Source organism: Heterodontus francisci, chromosome 1 (assembly GCF_036365525.1).
Source record: "Heterodontus francisci isolate sHetFra1 chromosome 1, sHetFra1.hap1, whole genome shotgun sequence".
In the NCBI taxonomy this organism is placed as follows: Eukaryota; Metazoa; Chordata; class Chondrichthyes; order Heterodontiformes; family Heterodontidae; genus Heterodontus; species Heterodontus francisci.
The window spans coordinates 181019794-181037747 of NC_090371.1; the positions used below are offsets into that span (position 1 = coordinate 181019794).

The following is a 17954-nucleotide window of genomic DNA, read 5'->3' on the forward strand; positions in this document are numbered from 1 at the left end:
AGATGGGAAATCATTGGTAAAGGCCCCGCTGCTAAAAACAATATTGAGTGTCACGGGCAGCAGAGGGGAATACTATATCCAGAAAGTGAAAGCGCACTCAAAAACAAAACCTAAATGGGTAGGCAACCAGAAGGCTGACGAGTTGGCAAGGAAGGGAGCCTGGGAGGGAGTGTTTTGGGACCCGGACCCATTGGGACAGATTGCCAGAGGAAAAAGATTAAAAGATGCTAAGCGCTGACCATCCAGCAGGATAGGTTCAGGAGATGTGGTTATGATATTTTGATAAGGATCATCATAAAAAGGACAAGATCGAAGGGTTTGGCACTGCCGTCAAGAAGGAGGGTCAGGACCAGTCAACCTGGCTCGTGGACCTACAATTCTCACCGGAAGGACAAATCACATGGAGGATTGTAAGTTATCAGCCAAATCCAAAGGGTATTTGGGGCTGAGAGTTTTAAAACAATTGTAAGTGTAGCAACAAAATCCTAGGAGGGTTTGGGTTTTGAATTGAGTGAATTTGGGGCAGAAACGTGGGGTGTTGCCTGTGGTTTTTCAAAAAGGTTTATTTTATAAGTCGTTGCGACTTGTGTGTTTGGGTGAACACTGAGGTTAAATCGTGGAGGGATTTAAATCGGATTAACCAATCAAGGTATCGTGTTGTCTCCTTTAAATTAGTTTATTGGTCTTTGTAACAGGGTGTTAGGAGGGTTTGTGATTCAGCCTAACCCTGTGTCTGTGCAATTTGTCCTTTATAAAATTCTAAAGTCAAGAACCATCAGTAAGGGGGAAAACAGGAGAAGGAACCTCTTACTGTACAGTATTGGTCTCCTTATTTAAGGAAGGATGTAAATGCATTGGAAGCAGTTCAGAGAAGGTTTACTCGACTAATACCTGGAAAGGGCAGTTTGTCTAATGAGGAAAGGTTGGACAGGCTAGGCTGGTGTTTTTAAGAGTAAGATGAGACTTGTTTGAATCATATAAGATCTTGAGGGGTCTTGACAGGGCGGATGCAGAAAGGCTGTTTCCTGTTGTGGGAGAATCTAGAACTAGGGGTCACTGTTTAAAAATAAGGGACCCCCATTTAGGACAGAGATAAGGAGAAATTTTTCTCTCACAGAGGGCGTGAGTCTTTGGAACTCTCTTCCTCAAAAGGTGGTGGAAGCAGAGTCTTTGAATACTTTTAAGACAGAGATAGAAAGATTCTTGATAAACAAGGGGGTGAAAGGTTATCAGGGGTAGGTGGGAATGTGGAGTTGAGATTACAATCAGATCAGTCATGATGTTGTTGAATGGTTCAGCAGGCTCGAGGGGCCGAGTGGCCTACTCCTGCTTCCAATTTGTATGCTTATATGTAAAATCGCATTGGCGGTCTTGTGCTGGCGCAGTGTGTGCTCGGTGTCGGGGTCCTGACTCCAAAACCAAAATTGTGCGTGTCTCACAATTGAGCGGCTTTGATTAATTGTGAACACTATCTTTCGATCTTCTGTTGCACTAACTTGCATCAAAGGAAAAGAGAGATGTATCTTGTGGCCAAACCCTTCTTGCTGCATTGCTCTACATGAAAAAGTTAATGCCAGGATTCAGATCAATGATTATGCTTCTCCTAAAGGAAATATGGTCCAAAATGCTGATGGATTCTTATCTTTCATCGTATTGGGAGGAACACTGAGTTAAGTGATGAATAAAAACCAAACTAAATCTGCTAATTAATCTGGCCTCTATTAATCTTATTACTTCATACATTTAATTCACAGCTTTCTGTCTAAGGCTTATGATATATTACCGTGATATTTTCCATTAAACATGGAAGCATCCAAACATTTGGAGAGGTCAATGGGTCAATGTTTGAAGAGTCCACTCCTGATGGGGATTTTCACTTGATGGGAGTGGAATTTGGAGATTCAGGTTTACGAGTCAGTGTGTCCAATTCATAGTGCTCCTGATTCATTTTAATGGGCAAAAAAATTATGAACACCAGGAATAGGACATGCAGATCCCTTGGCCTGAATCTCCAATCCACGTTCCTTTTTTTCCCCCCAAAATATACTTTATTCATAAAAATCTATAAAAAATACATTACAAAACAGTTCAAAACAGCACCAAGTTGACATTCCAGAAAGTGCAAAGGAAATCAGTTTTCTTCAATACAGCAGTGAGTTTCCTCACAACCCTTCCATCCATTCCATTTTACATGCAATGCACATTTTACAGCAAAATCATATTTGGTGTATACAGCCCGAGGGGTTTTCCATGGGTCCAGCCCCTTGGTTCACAATGGCGGGAGGACCTCACACAGTGGTCTTTCCCCATTGAGCCTTTGTGGCGGCTGCCACAAGCTTTAGTGCGTCCCTCAGCATATAGTCCTGGACCTTGGAATGTGCCAGTCTGCAACACTTGGTCGTGGACAACTCTTTGCACTGGAAGACCAGCAAGTTTTGGGCAGACCAAAGAGTGTCTTTCACCGAATTGATGGTCCTCCAGCAGCAGTTGATGTTTATCTCGGTGTGCGTCCCTGGGAACAGCTCGTAGAGCACAGACTCCTGTGTAACAGAGCTGATGGGATGAATCGCGACAAAAAATACTGCATCTCTTTCCACACCTGCTTTGCAAAGGCACATTCCAGAAGGAGGTGGGCAACTGTCTCTTCCCCACCGCAGCCACCTCGAGGGCAGCGTGCGGAGGCAGTGAGATTCCGGGCGTGCAGGAAGGACCTGACGGGAAGAGCCCTTCTCACCACCAGCCAAGCTACGCCTTGGTGCTTGTATGAAAGTTCTGGTGATGAGGCATTCTGCCAAATGACTTTGGCAGTCTGCTCTGGGAACCATTCAACAGGATCCACCATCTCCTTTTCCCTTAGGGCCTTGAGGACATTCCGTGTAGCCCACTGCCTGATGGACTGGTGGTCAAAGGTGTTTCTGTGCACAAACCTTTCCACGAAGGATAGCTGGTTTGGCACGGTCCAACTGGATGGAGCGTTCCGCAGCAATGTGACCAGACCCATCCTTTGCTACACCGGGGACAGATAGAACCTCAGCACGTAGTGACACTTGGTGTTTGCGCACTGGGGCTCTAAGCACAGCTTGATGCAGCCGCACATGAAGGTAGTTATCAGGATGAGGGAGACATCAGGTTTTGTTTTTCCCGTCCTTATTCAGAGGTTTGAACATCAAGTTCCTCCAGACCTGGTCCATTTTGCATCTCCAGATAAAGCGGAAAATGGCTCGGGTGACCACCACGGCGCAGGAGTGGGGTATGGGGCAGACCTGTGCCACATATAGCAATAAAATGAGCGCCTCGCACCTGCTGACCAGGTTCTTACCCACAATGGAGAGAGAACGCTGCTCCCACATGCTCTGTTTATGGTCTACCATGGCTACTTGCTCCTTCCAGGTTTTGGCGCATGCCCCAGCCCTTCCGAACCGTATCCCCAGCACCTTCAGGTAGTCTGAACTGACGGTGAAGGGAATAGAGGATCGGTCGGCCCAGTTCCCAAAGAACATGGCCTCGCTCTTGCCACGATTTACTTGGCTCCCGAGGCCAGTTTGAACTGGTCGCAGATGCTCATCAGTCTGCGAATGGACAGCGGATCCGAGCAGAAGATGGCGACGTCATCCATGTACAGGGAGGTTTTAACCTGAGTGCCTCTGCTGCCTGGGATTGTCACCCTTCTTCTGCCTTCATCCTTCCTAATGGACTCAGCAAAAGGTTCGATACAGCAAACAAACAAGACAGGGGAGAGAGGACAGCCCTGTCTGACTCCAGATTTGATCAGGAAACTTTCTGATTCCCACCCATTGATTGAGACTGTGCTACTGATGTTTGTGTAGAGCAGTTTGATCCAATTGCAGATTCCCTCCCCAAACCCCATTTTGGAAAGCATGTCCATCATGTATGTGTGCGATATCCTGTCAAAAGCCTTCTCCTGGTCCAAGCTGATGAGGCAGGTGTCCACCCCCACTGTCCCATACATAGGCGATCGTATTCCCGAGTAGTGCGAGACTATCAGAGATCTTCCTGCCGGGTACAGTGCAGATCTGATCAGAGTGAATCACCAACTCCAGAGCAGACTTGACCCGACAGACGATGACTTAAGACAGAATCTTGTAGTCTACATGAAGCAGTGAGATGGGCTGCCAATTTCTGATTTCCGCCCTCTCCCCCTTCTGCTTGTAGATGAGGATGATGATGCCTTTCTTATGGATTCTGACATGCTGCCGTACAGAAGCATACTCTCGTATACTTCCAGCAGGTCTGGGCTGACACAGTCCCACAGAGCCAAATACAACTCAACTGGTAAGCCATCGCTTCCAGGAGTTTTATTCGTCTTGAAGGACCTGACTGCCTCTGTCAGTTTGTCCAGAGTTAGCGGTTTGTCCAGACTCTCTTGCATGCTGTCATCTAAGAACTCCATGATAGATGACAGGAAGGACTGGGAAGCCGTGCTGTCCATGGGCTTCATATCGTACAGCCCAGCATAAAAGGATTTGCTGATCCTTAGTACGTCAGACTGCGAAGACGTTACCGAGCCATCCTCTTCCTTCAGGCTGCTGATCACAGAGCTCTCAGTGTGTACTTTTTGGAAGAAGAAACGCGAATACATCTCATCCAGCTCAACTGAGTGGACTCTGGACTGGATGATGATCTTGGAGGCCTCTGTGGCGAAAAGCGAGGTCTGCTGGCTCTTCACCTCTTGGAGATCCTCCTTGACCTAGACCCCCATCGACTGCAGCTGGAGCAGATTTTGCATTCTTTTCTGGAGTTGGGACCTTTCCCTCCATCTCTCTCTCGCCCTCTGAATGCCTTTGAAGATAAAGAACCTCTTGATGATTGTCTTGATCACCTCCCACCAGTGCACCAGAGACTCAAAGAGGGGTTTCACGTTTCTCCAACTTTTGTAATCCCTTTTGAGTTCCTCAATGTTCTCTGGGGTTAGCAGTGTAACATTCAGCTTCCATGTCCCCCTGACAACCCGCTGGTCTTCCTGTAAGTGACAGTCGGCCAGTAAGAGGCAGTGGTCAGAGAAGAACACTGCCTTGACGTTGATGGATCTGACCGTGAAAGCACAGGACAGGAAATTAATCCTGGAATGGGCAGACCCGTCTGGTCTCGACCAGATGTATCAACACTGTGCTCCGTCTACATGGTTGCTGAAGACGTCGTGCAGCTTCGGATTTTTTACTGTTTCCATTAGGATTCTGGACGTGGCGTCTAGTTTGCTGTCATCACTGCCGGATTGTCCAGCTGCGTTAATGATGCAGTTGAAGTCATCGCCAAGAATGACTGGTCTTGATGTTGCCAGCAGCAGTGAGAGCTGCTGGAGGACGGTCAGCCGCTCACTGCATTGAACCGGGGCGTACACGTTGATTATCCAGAACGGAGAATTGTTGTACATTACATCTGCTACGAGGAGGTGACTGCCCACCACCTCCTTAACCTTGGAGATGGTGAAGTTACCTGCCCGCAGCAGAATACCCAGGCCAGAGGAATGGGAGTCATTTCCCCCTGAACAGATCAATGGCCCATGGGACCATCATCGTGACCATTGCCTGTAAGTGCTGAGGTGTGGAATTTCACACTCCTGCAGAAATAGCAGGTCGGCTTTGACCTTGGCAAGGTAGTCCAAGGTCAAAACACGTTGCGTAGTGGATTTAACACTACGCACCTTAATCGAATCAATCTTTATACCCATTTTAAAGTTGGTTGTTGCTTACCACACCAGGTGTCATTGCTAGTCCCAGTCCTTGGGTATGTTCCTGCATACCCATAGTGTACACAAGCTGTTTCACATTTGTTGGGCTCAGAAACCCCACCTGGTTACTCATGGGAGGTTTGTTCTGCTCGGGTGATATCGGAGGGGTCTTGTAGGCAGCAAGGCTTGGACTGTCCTCTGCTGGTGGTTTCTTTCCCCTCTGTCCCTCCTCGAAGACATCACTGCTCCCGGCTTCCCGGAGTTGGAGTGCGCCATACTCGATCTCCCGGAACTGGGGTGTGCTGCGCATCTTGTTGGGTTACGGCACTTTGGGGTTGGGCACGCTGCGTCCGTCACAGCTTCCAGTGCCCTGGAATGGGGGGGCTTTGTCTTCCAGCTCCTTTGAGTTCTGCCGCTTCTTTTCAGGTGCCGTCTTTCTGGCCCTTCCTCGTCCAATGAGGAGGAGCTGCTGTAGTCTGTCTCAGACGGTAGCCTCCTTTTGTCATTGGTTTGGGTGGTGACCTGCTCCTATTTGGAGGCTTCTGCTTTGTGGTTTTCCTTTTTACCACTTGCCACTGGCCAGTTTGTCCATCTGCTGCCTTCTCTGCCATTGATTCTGTCTGTAGAGGAGGAGTTTCCGGGCAGGGGGTAGGTGTTGGGTCGCTGGTTGCAGTCGCCTCCCTTTTCTTCTCCTTCTCAGATAGACTTTGCAGAAAGGATTGTTTGTCTCCCTCTCAGCACCAGACGTGTTCACCGTTCTTTCTCTCAGCCTTTCATTGTACCTTGCCACCTGTGCATAACTGAGGCAGCGTTTGGGGCAGGTCTTGTAGAGGTGGCCTGCCGCACCGCACAGGTTGCAGCACTTTCTCTGTTTACAGACCTTGGTCTGATGGCCTTCCTTCTTGCAGTTCTTGCAGACGACTGTGCTGCAGTTAGTCGCCACATGGCCAGATCCATGACAGGAACATGGGAGTTATAGAGGTGGATTATCACCACCTGGTCGCGTTGTGACGGCAGCTTGAAGAGTGTCTCCACTGTGAGGATCGACAGTGGTGCCTGGTTTCCCCTCTCCTTGAACACCTTCAGAAACTTGATGCATCTTGCCACATTCTTGAACATGACGTCGCAATATCCGCTGTAGGGGAAGTCCTGCAGGCAGAAGATATCTGTAGCTTGGAATCCACAGCAATGAATAAGGATTTTCTTAATAAAGAAGGTATGGTCAACTGGTGCACCTCCTTCATTATCCTTCACCTCCACCCGAACGGTGTTCTGCACTCCCTGGCCTGAAGCTCTAGAATTGGTTACAGCCATTTTGCTCAAAACTTACCTGGAACAGGATCAAAGGCCACTGATCATGGTCTCTCCCCTGCCAGGTAAGTATTTCCAATCCACGTTCCATCATATTTCATTTTGCATCTGATTCAGCATCCAAACATTTGTTCTCATGATTCATATTCATTAGTATTCCTCGTACGTACCTCATAGTTGAAAGGCTTCATTGTTGACTGCAATTGCATTATACTTTGTGCATAAATATCCTGAACTGTAACACAAACCACTCTAAAACTACTAAAAATCACAACCTTTAGGTAACTTTATATGAAAATTGATATCTTGTAGATGCTGTACTATGTTTTATATGAATCACTGTCTAGGGTGTGCCCTGAACAGAATGCCCTTTATTAGGCCATTAAATGTATCTACTTGAGAGACACAAGTTGCATTTCTAGTGCATTTAATGTGGTAAAATATCTCAAGGTGCTTCAAAAGAACGTTGTCAAACATTGCCAGACCCGTCAGTGAGCACAGGGATGATGGTTGAATGGGACTTGGTGAGAGGAGATGGGCAACAGAGTTCTGGTTGGCCACATAACTATTTTAATGAGGTTTGAGAAATAGTGACAACACAATCTTCATTAAATTTTCATAAGATCTTCAAAACATTTAGAAAAATTCATTCACACACAGGTCAAGTGTAGAAACTTTACACCCACTGCTATATACTAAAACACAGAGATTTTTCATGAGAATTTTTGTCAATTGAACCCAGTCAGTGAAACATTCCTCAGCACCTTTGAAGCAACAAACTTTTACTGATCACTGTACTGGCATTAGTTGTACTTACAAAAGCCATTTGCTCTTTCAATATCATACATTAGGGAGCACTACCAAGCAAAATGTGTGTACTTTATTGACAACAAAGCTAATTTAAATTACCGGTTGAGAATGGGCAGGCAACGATCAGGGTGGCAGGATAATGTTGTTTTGAAAAATGACACAATGCCACATTTATGCCCCAGGTGTAGGGAGTTATAATTGACCTCAATTTCATTTGTACTGAGAATTTGCTTCTCACCTACTGATATTTTGTTTAAAATGTTAGTGACCAATAAACACAGCAGTAAGGTGACATCAATGTTTGCGACAAATAATATTATTGTATTTTAATATCTTGCCATCAATAGTATCACACGGAGTAGCAACAGTAGATTTCGAACAGATCTAGCAATGCAAAACTGGTCATCCATGAGGTGCTGTGGGCCATCAGCAGCAGCAGAATTGGACACAACCACAATCTGTAACCTCATGGCCCAACTTATCCCAGACTCTACCATTGCCATCAAGCCGGGGGACCAACCCTGGTTCAAAGAAGAGTGCAGGAGGGCATGCCAGGAGCAGCACCTGGCATACTTCAAAATGAGGTGTCAACCTAGTGAAGCTACAACCCAGGACTACTTGCGTACCAAACAGCATCAGCAGCATGTGATAGACAGAGCGATCCCACAACCAACGGATTAGATCTAAGCTCTGCAGTCCTGCCACATCCAGTCGTGAATGGTGGTGAACAATTAAACAACTAACTGGAGGAGGTGGCTCCACAAATATCCCCATCCTCAATGATGGGGGAGCCCAGCACATTTGTGCAAAAGATAAGGCTGAAGCAGGACTTATCCAGCCTGGCCAATTGCTGCCCCATCAGTCTACTCTCGATCATCAGTAAAGTGATGAAAGGTGTTGTTGACAGTGCTATCAAGCAGCACTTGCTTCGCAATAGCCTGTTCAATGATGCTCAGTTTGTATCCTGCAAGGGCCACTTAGCTCCTGGCGTCATTATAGCCTTGGTTGAAACATGGGCAAAAGAGCTGAACTCAAGAGGTGAGGTGAGAGCGACTCGTCTTGACATCAAGGCAGCATTTGACTGAGTATGGCATTAAGAAGCCCAAACAAAACTGGAGTCAATGGATATCAGGGGAAAACTCTCCACTGGTTGGAGTCATACTTAGCGCAAAGGAAGATGGTTGTGGTTGTTGGAGGTCAAACATCTCAGCTCCAGGCCATCACTGCAGGAGTTCCACAGGGTAGTGTCCTGAGCCCAACCATCTTCAGCTGCTTCATCAATTACCTTCCTTCAATCTTAACATCAGATGTGGGGATTTTCGACGATGATTGCACAATGTTCAGCACCATTCGCGACTCCTCAGATACTGAAGCATTCCGTGTAGAAATGCAGCAAGACCTGGACAATATGCAGGTTTGAGCTGTTAAGTGGCAAGTAATATTTTCACCACACAAGTGCCAGGCAATGACATGTAACTCATCTCCTGACTCCCCAAAGCCTGCCCAACATCTACAAGGCACAAGTCAGGAGTGTGATGGAATACTCTCCAATTGCCTGGATGGGTGCAGCTCCAACAACACTCAAGAAGCTCGGCACCATCCAGGAAAAAGCAGCCTGCTTGATTGACACCCCATCTACAAACATTCACTCCCTCCACCACCAACGCACAGTGGCAGCAGGGTGTTCCATCTACAAGTTGCACTGCACGGAACCAAGGCTCCTTAGACAGCACCTTCCAAACCCACGACCTCCATCACCTACAAGGACAAGGGCAGCAAGTTCTTCTCCAAGCCACACACTATCCTGACTTAGAACTATATCGCTGTTCCTTCACTGTTGCTAGGTCAAAATCCTGGAACTCTTTTCCTAACAGCACTGTGGGTGTACCTACCCCACATGGACTGCAACAGTTCAAGAAGGTGGCTCACCACCACCTTCTCAAGGGCAATTAGGGATGGGCAATACTGCTGACTTAGCCAGTGATGCCCACATCCCATGAATGAATAAAAAAAAATATGGGATACTTGCCTTTATTAGCCGAGACATAGAATATAAGAGCAGGGAGGTTATGATGGATCTGTATAAAACACTGATTAGGCCACAGCTGGAATACTGTGTACGGTTCTGGGCACCACACTATAGGAAGGATGTGAGAGGGTGCAGAGGAGATTCACCAGGATGTTGCCTGGGCTTGAGCACTTCAGCTATGAAGAAAGACTGGAAAGGCTCGGGTTGTTTTCCTTAGAGCAGAGAAGGCTGAGGGGGGAGCTGATTATGGTACAGAAAATTATGAGTGGCATAGATAGGGTAGATAGGAAGAAACGTTTTCCCTTAGCAGAGGTGTCAATAACCAGGAGGCATAGATTTAAGGTAAGGGGCAGGAGGTTTAGAGGGGATTTGAGGAAAAAAACTAAAACAGGGTTTCAGCAGGCAAGAGAAGATTACACCAATTTTACTTCTGAATGAGCTTGAAACAATGCAATGTTACAATATATCTACAAGTAATAAAATGAAGGAATGAGTTTATTTAACTAATTAAATTATGAAACCCCTTCCAGAATATTTTAACAGAAATAACAAAGGATCATTCTTCAATCTTGAGATTTAAGGATTGTCAACCTCTAGGTCAAGGCAAAACATAGAGTCATAGAGTCATACAGCACAGAAACAGGCCATTCGGCCCATCGTGTTAGTGCTAGCCATCAACACCTAACTATTCTAGTCCCATTTTCCAGCACTTGGCCGTAGCCTTGTATGCTATGCCATTTCAAGTGCTCATCTAAATACTTAAATGTTGTGAGGGTTCCTGCCTCTACCACATCTTCAGGCAGTGTATTCCAGATTCCAACCACCCTTGGGGGAAAACATTTTTCCTCAAATCCCCTCTAAACCTCCTGCCCCTTACCTTAAATCTATGCCCCCTGGTTATTGACCCCTCCGCTAAGGGAAAAAGTCTCTTCCTATCTAACCTATCAATGCCCCTCATAATTTTGTATACGTCAATCATGTCCCCCCTCATCCTTCTCTGTTCTAACGAAAACAACCCTAGCCTTTTCAGTCTCTCTTCATAGCTGAAATGCTCCAGCCCAGGCAACATCCTGGTGAATCTCCTCTGCACCTTCTCCAGTGCAATCACATCCTTCCTATAGTGTGGTGCCCAGAACTGTACACAGTACTCCAGCTGTGGCCTAACTAGCATTTTATAGAACTCCATCATAACCTCCCTGCTCTTGTATTCAATGCCTCGGCTAATAAAGGCAAGTATCCCATATGCCTTCCTAACCACCTTATCTACCTGTGCTGCTGCCTTCAGTGATCTATGGACAAGTACACCAAGGTCCCTCTGACACTCTGTACTTCCTAGGGTCCTACCATCCATTGTATATTCCCTTGCCTAGTTAGTCCTCCCAAAATGCATCACCTCACACTTTTCAGGATAAAATTCCATTTGCCACTGCTCTGGCCATCTTACTAGCCCATCTATATTGTCCTGTAATCTACGGCTTTCCTCCTCACTATTTACGACACCATCAATTTTCGTGTCATCTGCGAACTTACTTATCGTACCTCCGATATTCACGTCTAAATCATTAATGTACACTGCAAACAGCAAGGGTCCCAGCACCGATCCCTGTGGTACAGCACTGGTCACAGGCTTCCACTCGCAAAAACAACCCTCGACCATTACCCTCTGCCTCCTGCCACTAAGCCAATTTTGGATCCGATATTCCAAATTGCCCTGGATCCCATGGGCTCTTACTTTCTTAACCAATCTCTCATGCGGGACCATATCAAAAGCCATACTGAAGTCCATATAGGCTACATCAACTGCTTTACCCTCATCTACACATCTGGTCACCTCCTCGAAAAATTCAATCAAGTTAGTTAGACACATTTCCCCCTGACAAAGCCATGCTGACTATCCCTGATTAATCCCTGCCTCACCAAGTGGAGATTAATCCTGTCCCTCAGAATTTTTTCCAATATTTTCCCAACCACTGATGTTAGACTCACCGGCCTGTAATTATCTGGTCTATCCTTGCTACCCTTCTTGAATAATGGTACCACATTCGCTGTCCTCCAATCCTCTGGCACCTCTCCTGTGGCCAGACAGGATTTGAAAATTTGTGTCAAAGCCCCTGCTATCACCTCCCTTGCCTCACACAACGACCTGGGATTCATCTCATCTGGGCCTGGGGATTTATCCACTTTTAAGCCCGCTGAAGCATCTAATACCTCCTCCCTTTCAATGTTAATATTGTTCGCGGGAATGAATCTGGAAGAATCACTCGACACTCAGGTCTGCTCCAATGTCAAACAGTTTATTGAGTTACGCCAGCGGGGAGCAGGTCACTGGGCCGTCCAGATGCCTCTCCACTGAACAAAGGAAAATCAGCCATACTTATACATTTTCAAACAGTTACTCAGCCCATCCCAGCCGGACATGGTCCAATCACAATGATTATAGATTATATACATTGATTATTAGAGCCAATAGAAGCGGTTACTAGGCATAGAGGGGCTGCATGACCAGCCCATGATGTTTTCCATTCCCCCTTATCTATCATCCTTGGTTCTCATGAACGCATCCCACTTTGTCTTAACCTTGTTACAGGCTGGTACCTTTGTCAGCATTCAACAAGGACGTCTGCTTTTCATTTAATTAGCATTTGTTAGAGATTGGATTATTCAGCTCAGGTGGAATGTGGTCAAGTTAACTGAGCCCCATGGTGCTTTGCAACCTCCTCATTGTTCACTAAGATTATATGTTACTGGTTACTTAAATAATATTTAAACATTATGATATTTACGGCAGGTGCCTCTGCGCTTGGGAATACCCTACAACAATATGTTCAAGTATATCGCAATCCCCCTCCCTGATCTCTACACTTACATCGTCGTTCTCCACAGTGAAAACAGGTGAAAAGTAAGCATTTAAAACCTCACCTATGTCCTCCGGCTCCACACACAGATTGCCACTTTGGTCCCTAATGGGCCCCACTCTTTCCCCGGTTATCCTCTTGCCCTTAATATACTGATAAAACGCCTTAGGATTTTCCTTTATATTGACCGCCAGTGTGTTTTCATGTCCCCTCTTCACTCTCCTAATTACTTTTTTAAGTACCCCCCTACACTTTCTACACTCCTCTAATGCCTCCGCTGTTTTCAGCGCTCCGATTCTGCCATAAGCCTCCTTTTTTTTTCTGATCCAATACTCTATATCCCTGGACTTGTTGGTCCTACCCTTCACCTTAAAGGGTACATGTTGGCTCTGAACTCTCGCCACTTCCTCTTTGAATGCCTCCCACTGGCCTGATGTAGACTTTCCTACAAGTAGCTGCTCCTAGTCCACTTTGGTCAGATCCTGTTTTATCAAATTGAAATCGACATTATACAAGTACATTTTGAACAATATTTCCATGGAAAATAAGGTCTCAGGAAACACATGTAATGACTGACATGAGCTGTCTTGTATAGGTTCCTCTGCAAGTTGTTACGATCATCTAGTTTCATGGTTTGTATTAATATTTTTAGAGGTCACTCACTTTTAGTGTTGGGGAATTTAATTTGTAAATGTAAGGAAATTGAAACTCTGGAATTCAAAAGTTGCCAGAACACCCAAGGTTTTTACATTTCAAAGGTCTTTCCATGTTTATTTACAGAGGTCAGAGTTAGAAATGTGACAACAATATAAATAATGGGTGGCTCTTCTCGTAACAACTTCTTAATGGAGCCAGAAAGTCTGCAGAGATTGAAGGTGTCTCCATCAGAGGTATAAACTATTTATGTAGGTACCCAGAATCAAAGGGATGTTTTGGAGTTGGAGTTAATTAGCTTCAATTTTTATCTGGGACATTCCAGAGCTACCACATTGCTATGAAGATAGATTATGCAGGGAGATGCCCTTTTGGTTTTCGATTTTAATGTCTGTGATTTTTCGCAGAAAGTCAGTGTGTGTTTTGGAGCAGCTTGAACCAGGCAGAGAGAGAATCTGCCAGAAGCTGGGACAAGGAGCAGAGAGGCCATCAAGTGTAATATCACTTGTTTCTTTGCTATGTGAACTATTCTACTATACAAAGATTTACAGGACTGCAAGTAATATCCAAATAACGTGTGGGGTTTTATTATAACTTAAACTAGAACTGATATGTACACAGCTACTACAGGAGTACAATTATGCATGTCTTACTCTGTCGGGCTACACCCTCAACTCTCTTGTCATGTGTGACATGACACCAGTTCCTCTGGTGACCTTCACTTACAGCCTGTTAAGGTGCGCCCACAACATCCCCCTTTTTTCTCCAAAGATAAAAACATATGTACAATATACAGTGATGTTGCAGTTTGGACTAACTATATATGAATAAAACAAAATGTAATTTACAAATAAGTAAGTTGAACACTCTCTAAAACATAGAGAGGGTTGCTTATTCATCCCGATCTTGTTATCATAAACCTCTTCTCAGAGCTGAGCTCATCTTGATGACTCCTCTGAGACTCTGGTAACTCGGAACTCTGGTCAACATATTATTTCTCTGTGCTCATAGCCTCTGTACATTCATCTCCAGACTTTATCTTTGAAATGTCCGCGATGCCATAGGATTATCACATGTAGTGTTGTCGTACAGCTCTCTGAGTTGACTTCAGTTCCATCTGAGAATTGTGCCATTGGGTGGCTGGACCTCATACGATCTGGGCTAGTCTGATATCCTAGCAGCCTCTGCAGGTGACAGGTGATTGAGGACTCTGACCTTCTGTCCTGTTCACAATCGAGCTAATTCTGATCCTGCTTGCCTGTCATACGATGTCTTCATCATCCCTTGTTTAGAAAGATGTATACTGTAGAAAACTTAGAGAGATGATGACTGGACAGGGTAGTTCTTACCTGCCTTCCAAACATCAGTTTTGTAGGCGATGGTAAGCACGTGGCTGATGGAGTAACTCAAAAATAGGCACTGCAACCTTGAGATCTTGTCCCGTTTGCCTACACTTCAAATTTAGTGATTTGATGGTGCACAACATGCCATTGGACTTTGGATAATGCAGTGATGATGTCACATGACAGATTCCCCATCTAGCATACATGTCTTGCAACGGTCTTCCTGCTTACTGCGGCCCATTATTGGAGATAATTTCTTCTGGCAGTCCAAATAGGCTGAATAGAGCACTGACCGTATCAGCAACAACTGCACTTGATGTACCTCGTAACTGCCTGATGATCAGAAACGTGGTGAAGTAATCCGTAACAAAGAGGAAATCATCACCTTGAGTGTGAAATAAATCTTTGCCAATCTTCACCCATGGATGTGAAGGTGTTTCAAGTGGAATCAAAGGTTCCTTCTGTTGATTTGTCTGACAACTTTGACATGCCTACAGGATTTTACCATGGTCTCAACATCACTGTTGATTCCTGGCCAGTAGATTGTCTCTCTGGCAAGACATCTGGTACATTCTATTCCTAAATGCCCTTGGTGCATTTGGGTTTGAATATCAGAATGCAGAGCTTCAGATATCAGGACTTGTTTCTCTTTGAAAATCACCTCTAGTGATATAATGAACTCGTCTCGATACGGCCAGAAACAGCGTAGACGTTCTGTTACTTCCTGTATGGTGTCAAACCATTCTTTCACAATAATCGTCCACAACAATGATATGGTAGGGTCATGTGCTGTCTAATTTCTTAACTGCTTGCATTTGTGGGGTCCAAAACTCATGAGAGTGATCTTTAAGACAGCTTCAGTCTCCGTGGACATGCAAATTCTGTGAGACATCGACATCTTTATTCAGGTTAGGCAACCTGCTCAGGGTGTCCGATGTGACCGTTTTTCTGTCCAGTTTATATCGGATGTCATAATTGAGACCTGGACCATTACCAAATGCCTCTGTAACCGTGGAGGAGCACTCCTAAGTGGTTTGCACCAGACGATTTCAAGTGGCTTGTGGTCAGTCTCCACTGTAAAATGTTTTCCGACCTGGTTGCTAGAAGGAGAATCCCCAAGAAACGCCTCACCTCGGAAGATAGCTGAGAAACTAAGGGGAATTGAAGTAAATTCCTGAGAGCTGTGCTATGCTGCCCATGAAGAAAAAAACCAGGAAAACTCAAGCAGTAATGGGTGAAGCTACTTCCTTTCAAATTTTATGACCCACTGCCAGAGTAGTTGAAAGCTCCAATCCCCTGGAGAAGTGAATGAATCCTGAAGATCATGTAAAGTATTGGGGAAATCTTAGGTGGAAATAAACATCAAACAGGAGTGTTCTGTTGAGATTTTGAGTATAAAATATAATTGATTGCAAATTATCATGTTAAGTTAATAGTGCTTGCTTTGTTTAAGTCTTGTACAGTAAAGGTTTTTGTTAACAACGTGTAACTTTGTGGCATAGTTCTTTCAGTTAGTCACTGGGAGTTCATATTTCTTTTTTAAAAAATTGCTGGTCTCTACCAGGATTGTAACAAAATTCACAAATCTGTTAATATTTCCCCTGTAACTGCTCCTTTTGTTGATTGGAAATTATTTTCCAACTATATGGAGAACTGCAAACCAAATTAATTTCAGTCGAAGAGTAACTTGTGTTACGACCAGGTGAGAAAGGTGTCTAGTGGTCCCTCTCAGCCTTCACCTGGTCTTACTATAACAGGGTTCAATTTTTAACACACTGTGTTTTGAGCTCCTCCTTTTGTGAATCCTTGTTCACCGCTTTCCAATTATAAGCCAAATAAATGAGCACAAACAGGCTTTCTTAGGTTTAAAGAAGAAAAGTGAAATTCATTAAACTTAACTTTTTTTTTTCTTTGGCCTCCTTGTCTCGGGAGACAATGGGTAAGCGCCTGGAGGTGGTCAGTGGTTTGTGGAGCAGCGCCTGGAGTGGCTATAAAGGCTAATTCTAGAGTGACAGACTCTTCCGCAGGTGCTGCAGAAAAATTTGTTTGTTGGGGCTGTTACACAGTTGGCTCTCCCCTTGCGCCTCTGTCTTTTTTCCTGCCAACTGCTAAGTCTGTTCGACTCGCCACACTTTAGCCCCGCCTTTATGGCTGCCCGCCAGCTCTGGCGAACGCTGGCAACTGACTCCCACGACTTGTGATCAATGTCACAGGACTTCATGTCGCGTTTGCAGACGTCTTTAAAGCGGAGACATGGACGGCCGGTGGGTCTGATACCAGTGGCGAGCTCGCTGTACAATGTGTCTTTGGGGATCCTGCCATCTTCCATGCGGCTCACATGGCCAAGCCATCTCAAGCACCGCTGACTCAGTAGTGTGTATAAGCTGGGGATGTTGGCCGCCTCGAGGACTTCTGTGTTGAAGATACGGTCCTGCCACCTGATGCCAAGTATTCTCCGGAGGCAGCGAAGATGAGCACAAACAGGATTTCTTAGGTTTAAAGACGAAAAGTGGAATTCATTAAACTTAAACTAAAGACTCTAATTCAGTTAACATCTACGGATACACGCCACGCCCCATGCTAGCATGCATACATGATACGCACAGGAAAATAAAGACAGAAAAGAGTAGAAGAGAAATAGTGGAAAGGTTTGAGGCAATATCTGAAGGGTTTGTTATGGTTCTTTGAGCTCATTGTAGGTTGATCTTGCTTTTCGTTGGGGCCCAGTATTCTTCTTAAATCTTGTTCACTGTAGGAGACTTTTCTCACTTGGGATTCATATGTCTTCAGTGGTTTTCAGTTCCGTGTGAAAGAGATGGGAGCAGGCAGAAGAGAGGTCTTCTCAGCTCAGGAACAAACAGCTTTCTGAGTTCAAATTTCTGTGGCAAGTTCAACAAAACCTGTAACAGCCAGTTAGTCATGTTACCAGCTGGTCTAATCAGTCCTGGCCTTTGTGGATTGTCTTGATCTAGAAGACCTTGGAATGTCTCCTCTACACACAATACTTGGTAATCAAAGTTCCATTGCGTGTTAAATTGGAGCAAGGAATAGCCCCTTTGTCATTTCAAGTACCGTCTGTCAATATGTAAAAATGTCTTTCCAGCCAGTCTGGCAGCCCTTGTAATAGGCCTTCTCTTTTCCCCAGAAACAATTTGAAATTTAATGTCCATGTGGCGAAATTAATGTGCCTTACTCTTGGCAGATAGGGGCCTGCATGACACTTGCAACTGTACCAGAGCCTACTCTTAATAATCATATACATC

At 45.1% G+C, this 17954-nt stretch overlaps 1 long non-coding RNA gene across 1 annotated transcript in view; it reads right to left on the minus strand.

Moving 5' to 3' along the window:
* LOC137351897 (uncharacterized) overlaps positions 1-17954 on the minus strand; it is a 52708-nt gene that overhangs the window by 24593 nt on the left and 10161 nt on the right. The window lies entirely within an intron of this gene.